This window comes from Helianthus annuus, chromosome 8, assembly GCF_002127325.2.
Source record: "Helianthus annuus cultivar XRQ/B chromosome 8, HanXRQr2.0-SUNRISE, whole genome shotgun sequence".
NCBI lineage: Eukaryota > Viridiplantae > Streptophyta > Magnoliopsida > Asterales > Asteraceae > Helianthus > Helianthus annuus.
Genome location: NC_035440.2, coordinates 28,892,895 through 28,915,450, shown reverse-complemented (window position 1 = coordinate 28,915,450; position 22,556 = coordinate 28,892,895). Strand labels below are relative to the sequence as shown.

The window sequence follows — 22,556 nt, the reverse complement described above, 5'->3', positions numbered from 1 at the left end:
CCCGGGCTCTCAGCTGATGGTAGCCTGACCTCAGATCTATCTTTGAGTAGTAGCTCGACCCTTGCAACTGGTCGAACAAATCATCAATACATGGAAGAGGATAGCGGTTCTTCACTGTCACCTTGTTGAGTTCACCGTAGTCGATACACATCCTGAAGGTACCGTCCTTCTTTATCACGAATAACGCTGGAGCTCCCCAGGGCGAAGAGCTAGGACGAATAAAACCCTTATCCAAGAGCTCTTGTAGTTGTTTAGATAGTTCTTCCAGTTCGGTTGGAGCTAAGCGATACGTTGCACGAGCTATATGTGCTGCTCCAGGAGCTAGTTCAATCTGGAATTCGACCTGGCGATGAGGCAGTAGCCTGGGTAAATCTTCAGGAAACACCTGAGGAAAGTCGCGCACAACTGGGATATCCTCCAATCTCTTCTCTTTCGTTGATGCATCAGTAACAAGTGCCAAAATGGCAGTGTGCCCCTTTCGTAAAAACTTCTGGGCCTTCAGGAAGGAGATGATGCCAACCACTGCACCACTCTTGTCGCCTTGAACTTCGAGAGGTTCTTTACCAGAACGGGGAATACGAACTATCTTCTCCTTGCATAAGATCTCTGCTTGCTGTTGGGATAACCAATCCATACCAATGACGATGTCGAAACTACCCAAAACTATGGGAATAAGATCGATGGAGAAGGTCTGACCAGCGAGGATAAGATTACAACCCTGAACTATGTGTGTGGCCTCTAGACTTTTACCGTTAGCTAACTCTACGACATGCTTAGTGTTCAAAAGTGTGGGTGTACGTTTGAGCATTTGACTAACTTTCAGAGACACATAACTGGTATCTGCACCCGAATCAAACAAAACAGTAACATAAAAGTCGTCGAGAAGAAACTTACCCATAACCACGTTGGGATCATTCCTGGCATCACCCTGCCCCAGCACAAATGCACGACCCCTAGCGTCGTTGTTCCCATCATTGTTATTTCCCCCGTTGTTGTTTCCGTTGCCTTGGTTATTGTTGTTGTTGTTGTTCTGGTTTCGGTTTAACTAGGGGCAGTGCCTTTTGAAGTGACCTTCAGCGCCACAATGAAAACATCCTTTGTTGCCCTGTTGTGGATTCTGTTGTGCTTGCTGCTGCTGCTGATTCCGAGTTATAGGTCGTGGGCTCCTACAATCCTTGGCCTCATGACCCATCTTGAGACACCTCTGACAACGACCCTTGTTGCACTGGCCACTGTGGTGTCTGTTACAGTTGTTGCACCTGGGGTGGTTTTCGCGATATACACCCCGTCCCTGATTACCCGAAGATTGCTGACCGGGGCTCTGATAGTTGTCAGTCTTTCGCTGCTGAACCTGAGACTGAACTGTAGCTGAACCCTTGCTGGAATCCCCATCCCATTTCCGCTTGTGGTCACTGGGAGTAGTAGGAGTAGCTAAAGTAGTAGCGGTAGTAGTTGCGCTGATACGTTTAGGCAGCCTGTTCTGATCCACTACCTGGTCCGTGAAGCGATGAGCAAGACGTTGAATGTCCGGGATATTATCGAGGTTAGCCGATGTCACATGGCTCTGGATTTCCGGCGCTAGACCCTTGAGATACAACTCAATGCGCTTGATTTGGAGGGTCCACCATAGTTGGACACAAGATGGCCAGCTCGTTTGACCGTTTAGTATAAGCCTCAATTTCCGACCCCGTCATTTTCAAATGAAAGAACTCCACTTCCAACTTGTGGATGTCATCACGTGTGCAGTATTCCCTCTTGATAAGTTCCTTGAAATCATTCCAAGGAGTGGCGTTAGAAGCTGCCAGCCCTAAAATTTGAACTTGCGCATTCCACCACGTCAGCGCAATGCCTTCTAGAGTACCAGTGGCGTACTTCACCCTACGAGCCTCAGGGCATTCACACATCTCGAATACGGACTCGAGCTTTTCAAACCAATGGAGGAGTCCGACTGCTCCTTCAGTGCCACTTAACATGCTTGGACGACAGTCCATGAAATTCTTGAAAGTGCAAACTGGTTGCTGAACGTGTTGACCTATCATGTATAAGAATAGGACAAGGTTAAACACAACAGTTGGTTTAGGAGTGTAGGATCTAGAGATCCTAGTGTGAGTTACGACTGCAGGGTATACCTCCTGCTTGTGCGGCTGCAAGTGCCGCAGCAACTTGTTCGTTAATCAGAGCCGTCAACTGGGCTTGAGTCATGTTAACGTGTCCACTCATGATCTTCATATCAAAGGGAACAATAGTGAGAGAGGTTCGCGAAAAGTGCGGTGACAGAACAGAGTAAGCACACAAGTGTTCTCAAGCAATAGTGGTTATGTGTAACTAAGCATACCATGAGCAAAGTTCTATGTAATCTAACAAGTAGGCGATATAAACATAAACCATATTACCTAGGATGTTGAGTCTTGCACGTGGAGCGAAGCGTCGTTGTGGATCGTTGAGCACTATTCTGGTTATAGTCCGGTTTTAATAAAACGTTTTCCCCATATTAAAACCAAGTTCGCTATAACCAATGGCTCTGATACTAATCTGACACACCCCCAAAAACCACACACGGAGTACCACCGCTAGGAGGCGTGACATGACCAGGATCAAGCCACCAATCATATTGAACATTGCAAGTATTAATTAAAATTCAACCCATTAATATAAAAGGTGGTCAAAACCAAACACAGTTAAAGTATAGCGGAAGCATAGTTGTGAAAACCCAAACATGAGTAAAAGTTCATAAAGTGTAAATGTTTAACATGGAACTCAACAGTCCATGTTCCCACAACGATCGCGCCTCCCATGCAAGCTCCATGAGTACCTATTGTCCTACAAGGCATGTAACAGAGAGTCAACAACTAGTTGAGCGAGTTCACAGTAAGCAAGTTCGTAATAGTAAGTTCGTTGCATCACCATGCGTTAGTAACTAAGTCAATTGTATGTTCATTTAGTGGGGGCTTCCCATGTGTGTGTGTACTAGACTAGAGGTAACTATAAGTGTTCTTCTTAACCCGAGAACAGTAGTACGTACAAGGTTTACGTAGGTTTTATGTAAGTGTCCTTCTCAACCCGAGGAAAGTGGTACGCGGGGGTTTACATAGGTTTTACGTAAGTGCCTATCACAACCCGAGGCAGTAGTGAGTATTAGTTTACGTAGGTTTTACGTAAGTGTCCCTCGAAACCTGAGACAGTGGTAAGCACAAGTTTACGTAGGTTTTACGTAAGGGTCCTTCACATCCGACGACGATGGTAGATAGTCTAGTAACAGTGTAAGTACAAGTATTCGTTCAATCCCATTCCTTCTATCCCATTCCCTACCCACCGGGAATCCCATGCCTTGGTAAGAGTGTGAACTCACCTTGGTTTGCTCGGCAGATAAACAGAAAAGTCAATCAAGTTATTTGGTGGTCAACCACGTCCTACCATGGTTACCATACAAGTCAGGTTCGTATTCAAGTAGTACACGTATGTTTTCTACACATATTCCATCTAGTTGCATACAAGCATTGATCATGGCATACACGTATAATCATGGCAGTTCAACCACAGTACGAGTTCAACAGTACTGTCATGTAAATAAACGAAATCCAAGTATGCGGCCCAATTAGTTGGGCTCGTAATGGTGTGCAAGTCCAAAACAGTGTGCACGTGTAAATGGTCTCGAGTCGAGACTAGAGATCCTGAGTCGAGACTGTGCGGTCTCGAGTTGTAGCCTACGAGTTCTCGAGTCGCAACTGAGGAGGTCTCGAGTCATGCATGTACTAGTCGAGACTAGACGGTCTCGAGTCGCAACCGGACCCGCAACCATGGTCTCGAGTTATGATGTCTGTGCTGATGACGCGTGGTCTCGAGTCGAGACTGTGGGTTCTTGACTCGAAACCCTTGTCGAGATCAGAAGGTGTAACAAACTTCCATATTTGCAGTCCATAATTTCCGTATCCTTTGCTAACAAGTTTGGCAATTTCAATTCAGATCAAACAACAATTAATTCATCAATCATGCATAATTATTCAACCCTATCATTCATCCTTTAATCAAGAACAATAGTAATCATGCATATTCATGAATTCCTGATTATCATCTATCAAGAAAACCAATCAATTAATTAACATCACACGAAACATTCGATCAGATCATCCGGTTAACGAATTCAGAGACTAATCCTCAATCAAGATCACATTCCTTTACCATGAATTCGGTCCTAATTAATCTAAACCAATCCTGATTTTTAATCACTCACCAAAACAGTCTCATCATATATATATGCATATCGAAATCAAGTACATGAATCCAACTCATGGTCATAGTTTTAGCAACATATTTACTAGCATGCAACCTTAATTAATCACATAACAGAAACAACCTCAAAAACATAATAATCCATAAATGATAAACACTAACCCGGAAGCCGACAAACTAGCTTGCTCGAGATTAAAAGGCTTCAGATGTGAGGATTGTCGTCGAGCAAGGAGGAGAGGAGGAGAGAGAGCTAGGGTTTGGTGTGTGTTGGTGATTTGAAAATTATGAAACACAAAACCCCTAAATGGGTTAATGAACGTGCACAAGGGAAGTGGGCCGAACCCATCAACGGGCTGCCCTTGGTCTCGAGTCGGCCAAGTGGTTTGCGAGTGGAGTTGGGCCGAGAGAAAGGTGTGTGGCCAGAAATAAAGTGTGCGGCCCATACATGATAACACGTAATATAATAAAACCCATAACATTCAATGAAATCATACACATCAACTAGTCACGTAATGCTCATACAAGTTACATCGAAGCGCACGAAAAGTTCTAAATTACGAGTTGTCACAGCCCAGCTTGTTAATAAGTCGAATGGAATATTCCACTATCTGGACCGAATTTGGATCCCTAAGCGGAACAATTTGCGACAAATTCTGATGGACGAAGCCCACAAATCCCGATATTCTATTCATCCCGGTGCCGATAAAATGTACCAGGACCTTCGCTATAAGTACTGGTGGCCGGGCATGAAAAGGGATATCGCTCTCTACGTTGGAAAGTGCTTGACCTCCTCGAAGGTTAAGGCCGAGCACCAAAGACCCTCTGGCTTACTCGAACAACCCCCAATTCATATACGGAAGTGGGAGAGTATAGCTATGGATTTCATAACCAAACTCCCACGTACGCCATCAGGCCACGGCAGTATCTGGGTTGTCGTTGACCGTTTGACCAAATCTGCTCATTTCCTACCAATACGGGAAGACTACAAGGTAGAACGATTAGCCCGAATCTGCACTAATGATATCATTTGTAATCATGGGACGCCTCGCGACATCATCTCTGACCGTGATGCTCGGTTTACCTCGCGACTGTGGGAAACGTTTCAAGCGGCTCTCGGTACTACGCTTAATCTGAGTACCGCATTCCATCCTCAAACCGACGGTCAGACGGAGAGAACGATTCGTACCCTTGAAGACATGCTCCGTTCGTGTGTCATAGATTTCGGTGGTAACTGGGACGCTTACCTACCGTTGGTTGAATTCTCGTATAATAACAGTTATCATTCCAGCATTGAAATGGCACCATTTGAGGCTTTATACGGAAGACGATGTCGGTTGCCTATTGTATGGCACGAGATCGGGCATTCGCAATTAACCGGTCCAGAGCTACTGCAAGAAACGACTGATAAAGTTCTCCAAATTCGAGACAATCTGCTGAAAGCTCGGAGTCCTCAGAAAAGTTACGCCGATAGACGACGAAGCCCCTTGAATTTGACGTTGGCGACTACGTACTCCTAAAGATATCACCTTGGAAGGGTGTGGTCAGATTCGGCAAGAAAGGGAAACTAGCGCCTCGATATGTTGGATCTTTTAAGATTCTGGAAAGGACCGGAAAAGTCGCCTACAGACTCGAACTACCGGAGGAACTGAGTAACGTACACCCGACTTTCCATGTTTCGAACCTCCGAAAGTGCCTGGCTGAGCATGATTTAATTGTACCTCTTGATGACCTCCAAATAAACGAAACACTAAACTTCATGGAGAAGCCTGTCGAAATCATGGACCACCAAACCAAGCAGCTCAGATGCTCGCGCATTCCCATTGTGAAAGTCTGATGGGAAAGCAAACGAGGTGCAGAGTTCACTTGGGAACTCGAAAGAGACATGAAGGCGAAGTACCCGCAGTTGTTTGTTACGGCTTCGGCCAATTTCGGGACGAAATTCCCTCAACAAGGGGAGGCTGTAACACCCCGTGTTTCGAAAGTCAAAGTCAAAGTCAAGATTGAAGTCAAAGGAAGAAAAGATTGCTAATTGCGATCTGTCACTCTTGTTCAATTCCTGTTTTGACTTCTTTGACTCGTAGTTAGTCTAATTTATGCTTAACATTAGTTGTATTATGTGGAGTATCTATTAATAATCGAGGTTTATTCGATATTTATCGCATATTTGATCGCTTATCTCTTCGCAATCGCGCTCGCGCTCGCAACTCAAATTACGCATTTTGGTTAATTATATATGTGTGTGTGTGCCTTTTATGTGTTACTTGTGCATATTTAATTATGTTATGCTCTGGTGATTAATCGAAACGCAATCGAAACTCAATCGCAATCGAATCCTAAAATGTTGAACGCAAGTAATAAAGGATGATTGTATGTTAGATATAGTAGTTGGGATTAAAAGTAATCTGAATAAGAAACTCTATCGCATCGCATCGCTCGCAATCGCAATCGAAACAGCAAAACTCGTCGCACCGAACACTCAAACCAGTCGACTGATCGACAAGGGACCAACCGATCGACCAGCTGATCGATCGAGCTGCCGCTCGATCGGCTAGCCAATCGATCAGGTTGCCACCCGATCGACCCACTCCTTTCCACTTTGGGTAACCCTATAAATACCCCATGTCACCATCACACTTTCTACTTTTGGTACTCTATGTCCGTACAACGCTTCAACCTTGCTTTTTCTCCGATTTCTTGCGATTTCGGTAAGATCTCGTCCTAAATCTTGTACTTCCTTAATCTACACGCACTCCTACACCTTTCTACCTTTCGAATCTTAACTTTTAACCTTGAAATCAATAGATTTGAGGTATTCTAGGATGATGTCATCATGGTGTTCTTAGGAACTTCGTGTTTTGGCTTCAATCCTTCAAGAACAACTTAGATCTAACCGATTTCCACATAAATAAACAAGATCTTTCATAGATCTAAACATATTCTTGGTAAAAAGGATTGAAAGATGGTTTTCCAACTTTCTTTCAACTCTTTTACACTCAATGCACTCAAAACCGATAGAATCGGAACTGGTTCTAACCTTCTACTCTTTCTTGTGTTTGTGTTGGTCCAGAATCTGGATTCTATCCACGAGGTTTACCGATTTCGGGTTAAACATGGAACACCGTCACGAACAGTTAACTGACCGGATTTGGGTGGTTCCTGTCCGATCAGGAGTAACAAGTATTGACGAGGTTTCTGTTGCTTAACACGTTATCAAAACATGCTCGATAAAACGACAAACTATCAAAATAACCAAGTGTAAGACGAACGGAACGACCAGGACGGAATGTTGTCCGATCGGACTACCATCCGATCGAACTGTCAACCGAACAGGTTGTCTCCCGGTCGATCTACACTTTGGGTCCCACACTTAAACTGTTTACCAACATGTCAAGTCTGAACGTTGAACGAGTTGTTGTCCGATCGGACTACCATCCAATCGGATTAGCCGCTCGAACATGTGACACTTAAACTTCAATACTTGAACAATTTTCAACATGTTCAATATCAGCAGGTTGTCACTCGTGTCACACCCCCAAAATCCACACGCGGAGTATCACCGCTTGGGAGCGTGACTGACCAGGATCAAGCCACCAATCATATTGAACATGTAATTAATATTATGTAAAATAAATGTAAACCATCCATTCAATACGATAGGTGTTCAAAACATAACCATAGTTTCAAAGTGTAGCGGAAGCATAGTAAATAAATCAACAATAGTTAATAGTTTTAAATGTCATAATAGTTCAACGTAGAAACCACGATCCTTGCCCACAACGACCCGCTTCTCCAGTGCAAGCTCCAAGTACCTAACGATCTGCAAGGCATGTAACAGAATGATCAACAAACTAGTTGAGCGAGTTCACAGTAAGTAAATGCGTAAAAGTAAGTAACGGGTGGCTCTACAGGGCCAATAGTAAGTTATACAGGTGGGGGCTTCCCATGTTATGTGACCACTAGACTATTCGTATTATCCCTGTTCTTCGTCCGAGAACAGTAGCGCGTATAGGGTGTACGTGGGTTTCACGTACGTATCCTTTGTACCGAGGATAGAAGTAAGTAATGCGTACACGTAGGTTTTACGTGCGTGCCTGACATCCGAGGCAGTAATGGCATATGACCACGTAGGTGTTATCCAACCTACGGAACCACGTAGGTGTTATCCCAACCTACGGAACCGTCCTGACATCCGAGGACCATGATAGGTGATAGTCTAGGAAAAGCGTTTGTACGTTATAAGTCAATTGAAACCTTTAACCCATTCCCACGACCCGGGAATCCCATGCCTTAGTAGGAGTGTGAACTCACCTTGGTTTGCTCGGTATGCTATGTTATGCACTCACAAGTAATTAATCAAGTCCTATTGTATGCACGTATAACAAATCAGTTCACGTTCGAAATGATACGCATGTGATCTAATGTCGTATGGTGCTTGATAATCAATATCATGTATAATTCATGTATCACATAACAGTTAACTCATTCATACAATTCACGTAATTCATATGGACATTTACAGGATCATGCATCTCTCAAAAACTCAGACAAGTATGGGGGTCTCCCCTGTTCAAAAACTCGGATAGTACATGAAATCATCATACAATAAACTCAGACTATCAAGTACACACAGGCTCATTAAACTCGGTCCAAATACAAGTCAATAAACTCGGACCCTAACATTTCATTAAACTCGGCCCATAAACACTTACTAAACTCGGTCCACATATGGTCATTATACTCGGACCAATCAATTAAACATTATGTTCGGACCAATTATACAAATTATACTCGGACCATTATACATCCAATATATACGGACCAAAGCACACATTAAAGTCGGACCATATGGTTTCTTATACTCGGACAAGGGGGTTTTCTAAGCTTAAACTCGGACCACCTAACATCAAGTAACTCGGACTTAAATGTGCATCAGATAAACTCGGACATGAGAGATGTAACATTAAACTCGGACATATAGCAAAGATTAAACTCAGACTTTCAATCAACAATTAAACTCGGACAACATTCAGGAATTAAACTCGGTCCATATTGCATCCATAAACTCGGACCTATTGTCTTCTCATTAAACTCAGGCACATAACAACATGCATTCCAATACAGGAGAGAATCATATCAGTTACGTTTTTGCTAACATACGAACGTGAAACCCTAACTCATGCATTTTCACACGAACTGTTCAATTAACAATTGTCCATTCATCATACCTAGCATCTTAAATCATCAAGAGGATCGATTATACGATTAACACATCATCACAATCAGAATAATCATAATCAATTTAGTGTGCAGAACTATCAAATCAAAGCTAGGGTTTATAAGAATTCACAAGAATCAAGAATTGAAAACAATCAAACAATTAATCACACAATGATTAAACAATTACCTTGTGATGATCCTAGAGAAAGGGAAATCAAGTGTGATGATTATCTTGTGCCAAATGATTTGGTGATGATGCTTGCTAGAGGATTAGAGAGTTACAAGTACGTGCTTTGGTTTTGATGAAAGTGATTAGTGAAAAGGGGATTAGGGTTAAGTATAATCAAGTTCACTAATGGCTCTCTACACCCCTAACTAATATAATTTACAATAGTACACCATCTCATAAGTATTTCATAGTTCCACCACCAAGTTTACACATTTGACAAGTTTCACAAATAACAAACAACTATGCACAATCAAACAATCAAAACGTATATAATTTCATGGCAACCAAATGTGCAATTAAACTACTAGTTAATACATGATTGTGCAATAAATACGAAAACGAATCTTGGAAATTCGAGTTGTCACATTATCCCCAACTTAAAAGAAATTTCGTCCCGAAATTTGGTACGCACTCACTGAGGAAGCTAGGTAAGTTACATCGTTCACTGGTTTTCCTGGGGTGTCACATCATCCCCCCGTTGATTTGGAATTTCGTCCCGAAATTCAGTAGTAGTAGCCTCAGCCTCAGTAGTGGTTGCATTGGTTTCGAATAACTGGGGGTACTTTTCTTTCATCTGGTCTTCGCGTTCCCAGGTATACTCTGGACCACGCTGGGAGTTCCAACGAACTCGAACAAGAGGGATTCTCTTGTGTTTGAGGACCTTAACATCCCGGTCCGTGATTTCAACTGGTTCCTCGACGAACTGCAACCGCTCGTCGATAGTGAGTTCCTTAAAAGGAATGATGAGGGTTTCATCTGATAAGCACTTCTTTAAGTTCGACACATGAAAGACATTGTGAACTGCTCCGAGTTCAGCTGGTAAGTTCAACTTGTAGGCTACTTTGCCAATCTTTTCTAAGATTTCGAATGGTCCGACGTACCGCGGATTCAGTTTGCCCCTTTTGCCAAAACGTACCACACCCTTCCAGGGTGAGACTTTCAATAATACCCGATCCCCGACCTCAAATTCCAATGGCTTTCTACGCTTGTCCGCGTAGGCTTTCTGACGGTCGCGTGCTGCCGCCATGCGTTGTCGTATCTGTGCTATCTTTTCTGTGGCGTCCACTACAATCTCTGGACCCGTAATTTGACTATCCCCCACCTCTGCCCAACAGAGAGGTGACCGGCATTTACGTCCGTACAATGCCTCGAATGGAGCGGCTTGAATGCTGGTATGGTAACTGTTATTGTACGAAAACTCCACCAATGGGAGGTGTTTTTCCCAGCCGTTGCCGAAATCGATAACGCATGCCCTAAGCATGTCTTCAAGTGTTTGAATCGTTCGCTCAGACTGCCCATCCGTCTGAGGGTGATATGCTGTGCTCATGTCTAAACGTGAGCCGAAAGATTTATGCATTGCTTGCCATAGCTCTGACGTGAATCGTGCATCGCGATCCGAAATAATAGAGGTGGGCACTCCGTGCCTCGAAACAACTTCTTTAAGATAGACGTCTGCGAGAGTGGAGAACTTGTCCGTTTCCTTAATCGGCAGGAAGTGTGCAGACTTGGTGAGTCGATCAACTATGACCCATATTGTATCATTCCCACGCTGAGATCTAGGTAAACCTGTAACAAAATCCATGGAAATTTCTTCCCATTTCCATTGCGGTATCTTAGGCTGCTGAAGTAGACCAGCTGGTTTCTGATATTCAACCTTGACTCTCGCACAGGTTAAGCATTTTCCAACGTACGTAGCGATGTGAGCCTTCATACTAGGCCACCAATAAGTAGTGCTGATGTCGTGGTACATTTTATCCGACCCTGGATGTACCGAATAGCGAGACTTGTGAGCTTCATCCATTACAAGTTCGCGTAGACCGCCATAAAGTGGGACCCAAATACGCCCCGTTACATAGTAGGCGCCGTCTTCCTTTTGTTCCATTCGTTGCCTTGAACCGCGTAAGGCTTCAGCCTTGACGTTTTCGGGCTTTAATGCTTCCATCTGAGCAGTTCGTATCTGTGCGGGAAGACTGGACTGAATAGTGAGCTGCAAGGCTCGTACGCGTCTAGGTAAAGTGTCTTTCCTGCTGAGAGCGTCAGCCACAACATTGGCTTTTCCCGGATGATACTTGATGGCGCATTCGTAGTCGTTCAGAAGTTCAACCCATCTCCGTTGACGCATATTCAAATCCTTTTGCTTAAGGATATGCTCGAGACTCCTGTGATCGGTGTAAATCGTGCACCTGGTACCGTACAGGTAGTGTCGCCATATCTTAAGCGCGAAAACAACAGCTCCCAGCTCTAAATCATGCGTCGTATAATTCCGTTCATGAACCTTGAGTTGACGAGAGGCGTAGGCAATAACTTTATCCCGCTGCATCAATACACAACCAAGCCCCTGTATCGATGCGTCACAGTAAACCACGAAGTCATCTGTGCCATCTGGCAATGAGAGAATAGGTGCGCTGCAAAGCCTATCCTTTAAGTACTGAAAAGCAGTTTCCTGCGTATTACCCCATCTGTAAACGACACCTTTCTGTGTTAGCATAGTAAGCGGCTGCGCGATCTTGGAGAAGTCTTTGATAAATCGCCTGTAGTAACCCGCCAAACCCAAGAATTGGCGTATTTCAGTCGGTGTACGCGGTGCTGGCCAGTTTCTGATCGAATCAACCTTGGATGGATCGACATGAATCCCATCCTTATTCACCACATGGCCTAAGAAGTGGACTTCATGAAGCCAGAAGTCGCATTTTGAAAACTTCGCGTACAGTTGCTCTTTTCGAAGAAGTTCCAAGATAAGGCGTAAGTGCTGCTCGTGTTCCTCCTGACTCTTTGAGTAGATTAGAATGTCGTCGATGAAAACAATGACGAACTTGTCTAGATAAGGTTTGCACACCCTGTTCATAAGATCCATGAAGACTGCAGGCGCGTTCGTAAGCCCGAATGGCATGACTAGAAACTCGTAATGACCGTAGCGAGTTCTGAAAGCGGTTTTGGAGACGTCCTCATCCCGGACTCTCAGCTGATGATAACCTGACCTCAAGTCTATCTTGGAGTAATAACACGACCCTTGCAACTGGTCGAATAAGTCATCTATGCGCGGAAGGGGATAACGGTTCTTCACCGTCACCTTATTAAGTTCGCGGTAGTCGATGCACATTCTGAACGTACCGTCTTTCTTCTTCACAAATAACACTGGAGCTCCCCAAGGCGAAGAGCTTGGACGAATAAAGCCCTTTTCCAAGAGCTCTTGTAGTTGCTTCGACAGTTCTTCCAGTTCGGTTGGAGCTAAACGATACGGTGCGCGGGCTATTGGTGCTGCTCCAGGAGCTAACTCAATCTGAAACTCGACTTGACGATGAGGAGGTAAACCAGGTAAATCTTCAGGAAACACTTGAGGAAAATCACGCACAACTGGTATATCCTCCAGCTTCTTTACCTTTGCTGATGCGTCAGTGACAAGTGCCAGAATGGCAGTATGTCCCTTTCGTAAACATTTCTGCGCCTTTAAGAAAGAGATGATGCCAACCACAGCACCACTCTTGTCACCTTGTACTTCGAGGGGTTCTTGACTGGAGCGAGGAATACGAATAACTTTTTCTTTGCATAAGATCTCCGCGTGATGTTGGGATAACCAATCCATACCGATGACGACGTCGAAACTACCCAAAACTATGGGTATGAGATCAATCGAGAAAGTCTGACCCGCTAGAACAATACTACAACCCTTGACTACCTGTGCGGCTTCTACACTTTTACCATTGGCTAGTTCTACGACGTGTTTGGTGTCTAGGGGTGTTGGTGTACGTTTTAATAATTTACTCATTTTCATGGACATATAACTTGTATCAGCACCCGAATCAAATAAGACAGTAACATAAATATCGTCGAGAAGAAACTTACCCATAACCACATTGGGATCATTCACTGCGTCACCCCGACCTAGCACAAAAGCACGACCCCGAGCTTCGTTGCCATTGTTGTTGTTGTTTCCCCCGTTATTGTTGTTATTGTTCCCGTTGCCCTGATTGTTGTTGTTGTTCTGGTTCCTGTTCAGCTGAGGGCAGTGTCTCTTGATGTGACCTTCAGCACCACAATTATAGCACCCCTTGTTGCCCTGTTGCTGATTCTGCTGTGCTGGTAGCTGCTGCTGGTTCTGGTTCGCAGGTCGAGCGCTTCTACAATCTTTGGCCTCATGACCCATCTTGATGCATCTTTGACAACGAACCTTATTACACTGGCCACTGTGATGTTTGTTGCAGGTGTTACACTTTGGAAGGTTTCCTCGATACCCTCCCTGTCTGTGGCTGCCTGAGGAGTGCTGACTGGGACTCTGGTAACTGTCTGTCTTTCGTTGCTGAGCTTGTGACTGTACTGAAGCTGACCCCTTGCTAGAATCCCCATCCCATTTTCTCTTACTTTCACTGGGAGTAGCAAGTGTAGTAGAAGCAGTAGCGGTAGCAGTAGCACTGATACGCTTAGGCAGTTTATTCTGATCCACTGCCTGATCGGTGATGCGATGAGCGAGACGCTGGATTTCCTGGATGTTGTTGAGGTTAGCCGAGGTAACGTGGCTCTGTATTTCTGGTGCCAAACCTTTGAGATACAACTCAATACGCTTGTATGGAGGGTCCACCATAGTTGGACATAACACAGCCAACTCATTTGATCTCTTGGTGTAAGCTTCGATTTCCGAACCAACCATTTTCAAGCTATACAACTCGTCCTCCAACTTGTGAATGTCTTCTCTAGTGCAGTATTCCCTCTTGATCAGTTCTTTGAAATCATTCCAGGGTGTGGCGTTAGCAGCTGCCAACCCTAAGATCTGCACTTGTGCGTTCCACCAAGTGAGCGCAATCCCTTCAAGTGTGCCAGTAGCGAACTTCACCCTGCGAGCCTCAGGGCATTCACACATCTCGAAAACTGACTCGAGCTTTTCAAACCAGTGGAGGAGTCCAACTGCTCCCTCCGTGCCACTGAACGTGTTAGGACGACAATCCATGAAATTCTTGAAGGTGCACACAGGTTGTTGCTGAGCGGGTTGACCTATTGTGTACGAATAGGGCAAAGTTAAATACGAGAATTAATGTAGGATCTAAAGATCCTAGTGTCTATACTGCAGGGTATACTACCTGCTTGAGCGGCTGCAACTGCCGCAGCAATGAGAGCCTCTAGATGGGCTTGAGTCATGTTAATTCGTGCGGCCATTGATCTTCACATCAAAGGCAACATAAGTGAGAAAAGTTCGCGAATAGTGCGATGACAGAAGAGTGTAAGCACGTAAGTGTTCTCAAGCAATAACAAGTAGTGAGCAAAGTAATGTAAGCATACTACGAGCAAAGTTCTATGCAGTTCTAGCAAGCAGGTAACAAACATAAACCTTATTACCTAGGATGTCGAGTCTTGCACGTGGAGCGAAGCGTCGTTGTGGATCGTTGAGAGCACTGTTCTGGTTATAGTCTGGTTTTAATAAAAACGTTTTCCCATATTAAAACCAAGTTCTCTATAACCAATGGCTCTGATACCAATCTGTCACACCCCCAAAATCCACACGCGGAGTATCACCGCTTGGGAGCGTGACTGACCAGGATCAAGCCACCAATCATATTGAACATGTAATTAATATTATGTAAAATAAATGTAAACCATCCATTCAATACGATAGGTGTTCAAAACATAACCATAGTTTCAAAGTGTAGCGGAAGCATAGTAAATAAATCAACAATAGTTAATAGTTTTAAATGTCATAATAGTTCAACGTAGAAACCACGATCCTTGCCCACAACGACCCGCTTCTCCAGTGCAAGCTCCAAGTACCTAACGATCTGCAAGGCATGTAACAGAATGATCAACAAACTAGTTGAGCGAGTTCACAGTAAGTAAATGCGTAAAAGTAAGTAACGGGTGGCTCTACAGGGCCAATAGTAAGTTATACAGGTGGGGGCTTCCCATGTTATGTGACCACTAGACTATTCGTATTATCCCTGTTCTTCGTCCGAGAACAGTAGCGCGTATAGGGTGTACGTGGGTTTCACGTACGTATCCTTTGTACCGAGGATAGAAGTAAGTAATGCGTACACGTAGGTTTTACGTGCGTGCCTGACATCCGAGGCAGTAATGGCATATGACCACGTAGGTGTTATCCAACCTACGGAACCACGTAGGTGTTATCCCAACCTACGGAACCGTCCTGACATCCGAGGACCATGATAGGTGATAGTCTAGGAAAAGCGTTTGTACGTTATAAGTCAATTGAAACCTTTAACCCATTCCCACGACCCGGGAATCCCATGCCTTAGTAGGAGTGTGAACTCACCTTGGTTTGCTCGGTATGCTATGTTATGCACTCACAAGTAATTAATCAAGTCCTATTGTATGCACGTATAACAAATCAGTTCACGTTCGAAATGATACGCATGTGATCTAATGTCGTATGGTGCTTGATAATCAATATCATGTATAATTCATGTATCACATAACAGTTAACTCATTCATACAATTCACGTAATTCATATGGACATTTACAGGATCATGCATCTCTCAAAAACTCAGACAAGTATGGGGGTCTCCCCTGTTCAAAAACTCGGATAGTACATGAAATCATCATACAATAAACTCAGACTATCAAGTACACACAGGCTCATTAAACTCGGTCCAAATACAAGTCAATAAACTCGGACCCTAACATTTCATTAAACTCGGCCCATAAACACTTACTAAACTCGGTCCACATATGGTCATTATACTCGGACCAATCAATTAAACATTATGTTCGGACCAATTATACAAATTATACTCGGACCATTATACATCCAATATATACGGACCAAAGCACACATTAAAGTCGGACCATATGGTTTCTTATACTCGGACAAGGGGGTTTTCTAAGCTTAAACTCGGACCACCTAACATCAAGTAACTCGGACTTAAATGTGCATCAGATAAACTCGGACATGAGAGATGTAACATTAAACTCGGACATATAGCAAAGATTAAACTCAGACTTTCAATCAACAATTAAACTCGGACAACATTCAGGAATTAAACTCGGTCCATATTGCATCCATAAACTCGGACCTATTGTCTTCTCATTAAACTCAGGCACATAACAACATGCATTCCAATACAGGAGAGAATCATATCAGTTACGTTTTTGCTAACATACGAACGTGAAACCCTAACTCATGCATTTTCACACGAACTGTTCAATTAACAATTGTCCATTCATCATACCTAGCATCTTAAATCATCAAGAGGATCGATTATACGATTAACACATCATCACAATCAGAATAATCATAATCAATTTAGTGTGCAGAACTATCAAATCAAAGCTAGGGTTTATAAGAATTCACAAGAATCAAGAATTGAAAACAATCAAACAATTAATCACACAATGATTAAACAATTACCTTGTGATGATCCTAGAGAAAGGGAAATCAAGTGTGATGATTATCTTGTGCCAAATGATTTGGTGATGATGCTTGCTAGAGGATTAGAGAGTTACAAGTACGTGCTTTGGTTTTGATGAAAGTGATTAGTGAAAAGGGGATTAGGGTTAAGTATAATCAAGTTCACTAATGGCTCTCTACACCCCTAACTAATATAATTTACAATAGTACACCATCTCATAAGTATTTCATAGTTCCACCACCAAGTTTACACATTTGACAAGTTTCACAAATAACAAACAACTATGCACAATCAAACAATCAAAACGTATATAATTTCATGGCAACCAAATGTGCAATTAAACTACTAGTTAATACATGATTGTGCAATAAATACGAAAACGAATCTTGGAAATTCGAGTTGTCACAACTCGATCGAACTACAGTCTGATTGAGTAACCAATTGTTGTGAACATATTTTCACTAGAATGTCCCACCAATCGGGTTGATTGTCCGATCTAACGTTCATTCGATCGACCGAATTGAAAGGTAGTGATACTTCGATGTTTTCTAAATACTACAACAAAAACTTCAAGAGTCAAGCCATCATACACAAACGCATCCTTCTCAAAAGAGGAAACAATCCACTCGAAAGGCCATCCGATCGGATGACCATCCGAGCGGACTGTTATTCGCGCGACCCGCTGTCCAATCGGACTACCATCCGATCGAACTGTTGTCCGACTCACTAACACTTGTATCGTTTTACGCGTCACTTATCGTGATGCTATCATTCTAATCAGGCTAACCTTACTCTTTAGCGCTCCCTTCAATCCACCAGTCGTTGTGAGTATACTCGATCCCTTTTTGCTTTATGCACTTTTGGGTGTTACATACGTTACTTATTCTAATTCACATCGAAAACACTACACAATACTTTTAACGCTAACCGTTACCGCATGTTATACATGATTTAATGAATGACTTGTTTATTATGTTTACACATGGAATGTTGTCTACCTGCCTTAGCAACGATAGTACTATAGTTTGGACCCAACACCTGTTCACTCAGGGGTTGTTAAGGACAATTAGTTACATGGCTCACAGTGGTGAGTATGTATCGCGAACTGCCTTGGGCAGTCAACCCGCAGTCATTGGTTTCGATAGATTCATGTCGATAACTAACATGCCTCATTTCAAACTATGTACGTGCTGGTTATGCGTAATCAATTCGAACTCTATTATATCTATTAAACTTGTATGCTCACCTTTACACTATGTGTATTGACTTTTACTTTAACGTATGTGACAGGTGCTTAGGATGCTTATTTGCTTACTTTGCTGTGAAATCGAGGCTAGGAAAGACCTAGGTCAACAATAAACAATTATCTGTAACAAAAATCTGAGTTTTCGGAACAGAACGATTTGACTAGATCTTTTCTGTAATAATTGTATTATCATCTATGACATGGTATGGGACGTGTTGCTTTAAATATTGATAAATATAGTTGTTATGGAAACTTCTGGACAATCTGTTTCGCTCAATGCCGCGCCCCGATGATTCCGCCATCGGTTGGGGTGTGACATTTCGGTCCAGTGATAAGGTATTATTATACAATTCGAGATTGAAGTTGTTTGGTGGGAAGTTGAAGTCGAAATGGACAGGACCTTATATGGTTAAAGAGGTATTTCCGTACGGTATGGTAGAGTTGTTAGATGAAGCTGATGGAGGCACATGGAAGGTAAACGGCCATAGATTGAAGCACTGCCTCGGAGGGCCAATTAATCCAATCAAGATGGAGGTAACTCCGCTCGAAGTTCCCTCTTCCATCACCGCTTAGAGCCTTGAGTGAAAACTTAAGTGTAGAGTTTGTATATTTAGTAGTGGTTATCGTGTCGTGTCTTTACGGTGTGTTCCCGAGTTAAAAATCCCTCTCCTTCCCTCCCCTCCCCTCCCCTCCCCTCCATGTCTTTCCAAATTGGAAAGACTATTTTCAGGCAAAAATAACCCCATTTTCCCTCCCCTCCCCCTGTTAAGTGGATCTCTGGAACACCATTTTCCCTCCCCTCCCCTCCCCTCCCCCTGTTAAGTAGATCTCTGGAACACAGTGTTAGAGTCGTTAGTTATTGTTTTTCGTAGTTTGCGTCTTTTGTTTTTTGTGTCACTAAGTGTTTTGCAGGAATTCATCACCTTCACGCAGGCGAAATCAACAAAGAAATGGCGTTTCATGTAAGTTTTCCTGTTCAGAAAGAAAGTTTGAAAAGGTTTGGGAATCATTGAGAAAAGTTTTTAAGGTTTAAAATCTGCAGATACAACAATTTGTCTGTGAACTGGTGCTTCTCACGGGGCACGAGAGACATAGGGTCTCCTTTCGCGGCCCGCCAAAACATAAAACAATCCGGACACTTTTACTCGGTCGTGGGGTTCTCCTTTCGCGGCCCTCGAGAGCGTTACGAAACACATCTGCAGTGTTTACTTCCCAACTTAACCACTTTTTGACCTAATCCCTTTCCTTCTTCACCGTCGGCGACCCATGAAAAACCCACAAATCACCACCGAAAGCCACCGTAAACCACCACAACTCACTTAAAATCATCATACACAACCGTCGTTCAATCAGTAATCAGCCATCTTAACATCTTCTTTCATCCATTTTCACAAGATTAAGTGTGGGATTTCAAGTGTTTGCCATTTTCTTCATAAAATTTCTGCTTAACTCGACAAAAAGGTATGTCTTCTTGCATTATTCTTGTACAGGAGTCTCGTATTTCAGTTTTATTGGTCAGGTTACATGCTTTTGTCAGGTCAGGTCATGTTTCGAGTCATGTGTTAGTTAGTGTTAGGAGTCTGTTCAGATTGTTTGCTGGTTGCGGGCGGCTGGGTTGGAGTTTAAAGGTAGTAGTTTTGCGGATGGTTTCCGGATTGCTAATGTTTTTTTTTTTTTTTTTTTGCAATTACAAAGCAATGGTAGGTAGTCGGGCAACAAGTTGCGCCGCCACCCCCTTTTGAATAAGTGTGGAAACGGGTGTTTAATGCCTAAAAATCGGATTTTTGAAAGTTGAATTGACTTTAAATTGCAACCATGTGCATAAAGGAACAAACTTTTATTCAGCCGAGTTAACTTTTAAGACATAAAAGTTTTTATATTGTGAGTTTGGACTAAATACATGGGTTGTAGGTTGTTTACAGGTTATAGACGGGCTATTTGGGGTTCATTGTTTGTATTTTGCGGCTGGCTCGGTTTGGGAATAGTTCAATAATAAGTGTGGGGATACGGGTTGATAAGTTTTATGTAAAAATATGATTTTTAACCAATTTTTTACCCGTTTCTATTGCTTCCGCACTATAGTTTTGAACCTTGTTTGGTTGGGACTCAATATTTTGGTTTATTCGACACATGGGATTTAATTAAGGGCAATTAATGTGCCGGGAGGAGGTAGCGTTTTTGAGTCGTGTATATTGAGTCTAGTTTAGCTCGAGTCTAGTTCGTGTCTAGTTTAGTGTTCGTTGTGTCGTTTGAGTCATTATTGGGTAGTATTAGTGTCTTTGGGGTTCATCTTGCTTATTTGAAATTACCAACCATTCGCTCGTACTCAATCTCCATTCGGGCGAGGTTCGGTTCATACTAGACAATGTTTTGCAAACGGCCCCATATCTTTGTCGTTTTTGAATATTGGTTGCAAATGAAATGCTATACGGCCATTTTTCCGTATATATTTAAAAAAATCAGAAAAATTCTTAAAAATCCAAAAATATTTAAAAAAAACCCAAAAATAACAAAAATAGTTTATGATTACTAATGATCTTCCCTGCTTTGTGCTTTATTGAACTATTTTTACAGGATGTCAGGCGAAGGTTCGTCTTCTGTGCTGGCGGTAGAAAAAGAAGCCCGAGTACACGTTTGAGGGATACGGGTGAAACTCAGCCTGTACCACCCGATTCTAGAACACGGCAGATTCAGTATAGATCGGAGGGTGTTCCGCATGGGCAGAGTATGCGGCTGCAAGACAGCCCGATGTTACAGTTTACTGTGGGTCGAACGAGTATGCTAGGTTGCAGGGGTTGATTTCGGTAGGTCTGCTACCATACCGTCGGATTGATTGGGAAATGGTAGGCCATCTGGGCCAGCGAGAGAGGATTGAGCAGTTGCTGGGGGAGAAGTTCAGTTTGCTTTTAGATTGTGACGCTCCTCAGTATAAGGAGCTTACCTTAGAGTTCCACTCGACGTTTGAATACAGGTATCAGGGGGTTTTGAGGAAAAGGATACGGTCTCGTTTGCGTTGGGTAGGAAAGTGTATGAGATGACGATACCACAGTTTGCAGTGGCGCCAATTTACCGATTCATACATAAGATTTTGGCAGCGACACTAGTAGGTAGACATCAGGGGGATAATAAGGTTAATCAACAAAGTTTGTTTTGTCTGATGTGTATGATTGAGGGGTGGCCAGCAAATCTGGCGAGTGTGTTTGCTTGGTCCATGAATAGGCCATGGAGAGGAGGACCGGAGGCCCGGATGTATTGCGGGCCATATGTTACGTGGTTAGCGGAGAGCCTCGGGGTGTTTACTACTTACCCGCGAGAGAGGATGAGAGAGGGCCCGGTTCCGTGCTTGATGAGTTTGAAGGATCTTCAGTCTGCGGGCATCATTACTTATGATCAGCCGCCTACTTGGTCAGAGATGAGACAGGGTCCACAGGTGCCGCCACCACCAGGGTCTGGTGCAGTTGCTTCTATGTAGGTTGCGATACCACCTCGTTATCAGGTGCCGCTTACTCGTTATGATCTACCACGATGTCAGTATCCGCTAAGAGAGCCTCGCCCAGACCCATTGACTTTGGATTCTCTGTACGATAGGGTAGAGAATTTACATGGGTACGTGGACGAGCAGTTTGTCGGTATGAGGCAGGTGATGGAGGATAGTAGATTATCACATGAGTAGGGCATGAGGTGTATTGAGGATGGCATGCGGGTTATTATGGAAGGTCTTCGTTTAGGAGTCCCATCGTCTTGGCAGCCACAACAGTAGGCTGGACCCAGTGGTATGGAGGGGGTTCAGCAATCTCATGTTAAGCAGGGATCCGATGAAGAGGAGGAGTAGGTTGATGATACAGCAGCAGTTCGAGATTGATATCTTTTGTTTTCTTTTTATGTTGTTTTCATCTATTTTGGTATGTATGATATTTTAAATACTTTGACAGGTGGTTGGGATGGGTTGGTACTTGGTAGTATGTTTTGGATGATTTGTGAACTGATGCACTTGATTATGATATACATATACATATATATATATATAGGGGGCTGCTAGAATGAGAACCACCTCGAGTTGTAAGAACCGCGAGAACTACACCCCACGGAGCGCCGTTCGCCATGATTTTTTTTTCACAAGTAGATGTGTATATTATAAACACAGCCGTAAAAAATCATGGCGAACGGCGCTCCGTGGGGTGTAGTTTTTTACACCACAAGTTTGGTGTTTTTTAATTTTTTTTCTTTTTTCTTTTTTTTTTTCACCAAACTTGTGGTGTAAAAAACTACACCCCACGAAGC

At 43.2% G+C, this 22,556-nt stretch overlaps 1 long non-coding RNA gene across 2 annotated transcripts; it reads left to right on the top strand.

Annotated features, from left to right (window-relative positions):
* Window positions 1-19,118: 19,118 nt before the first annotated feature.
* LOC110872492 lies at window positions 19,119-22,257 on the top strand. Of its 2 annotated transcripts, XR_002554469.2 has the most exons (3): window positions 19,119-19,237; window positions 19,318-19,736; window positions 20,850-22,257. It is a non-coding gene; the product is annotated as an uncharacterized LOC110872492 (long non-coding RNA). The 2 variants fall into 2 exon arrangements; XR_004864928.1 differs by having other exon boundaries at window positions 19,125-19,736.
* Window positions 22,258-22,556: the final 299 nt, after the last annotated feature.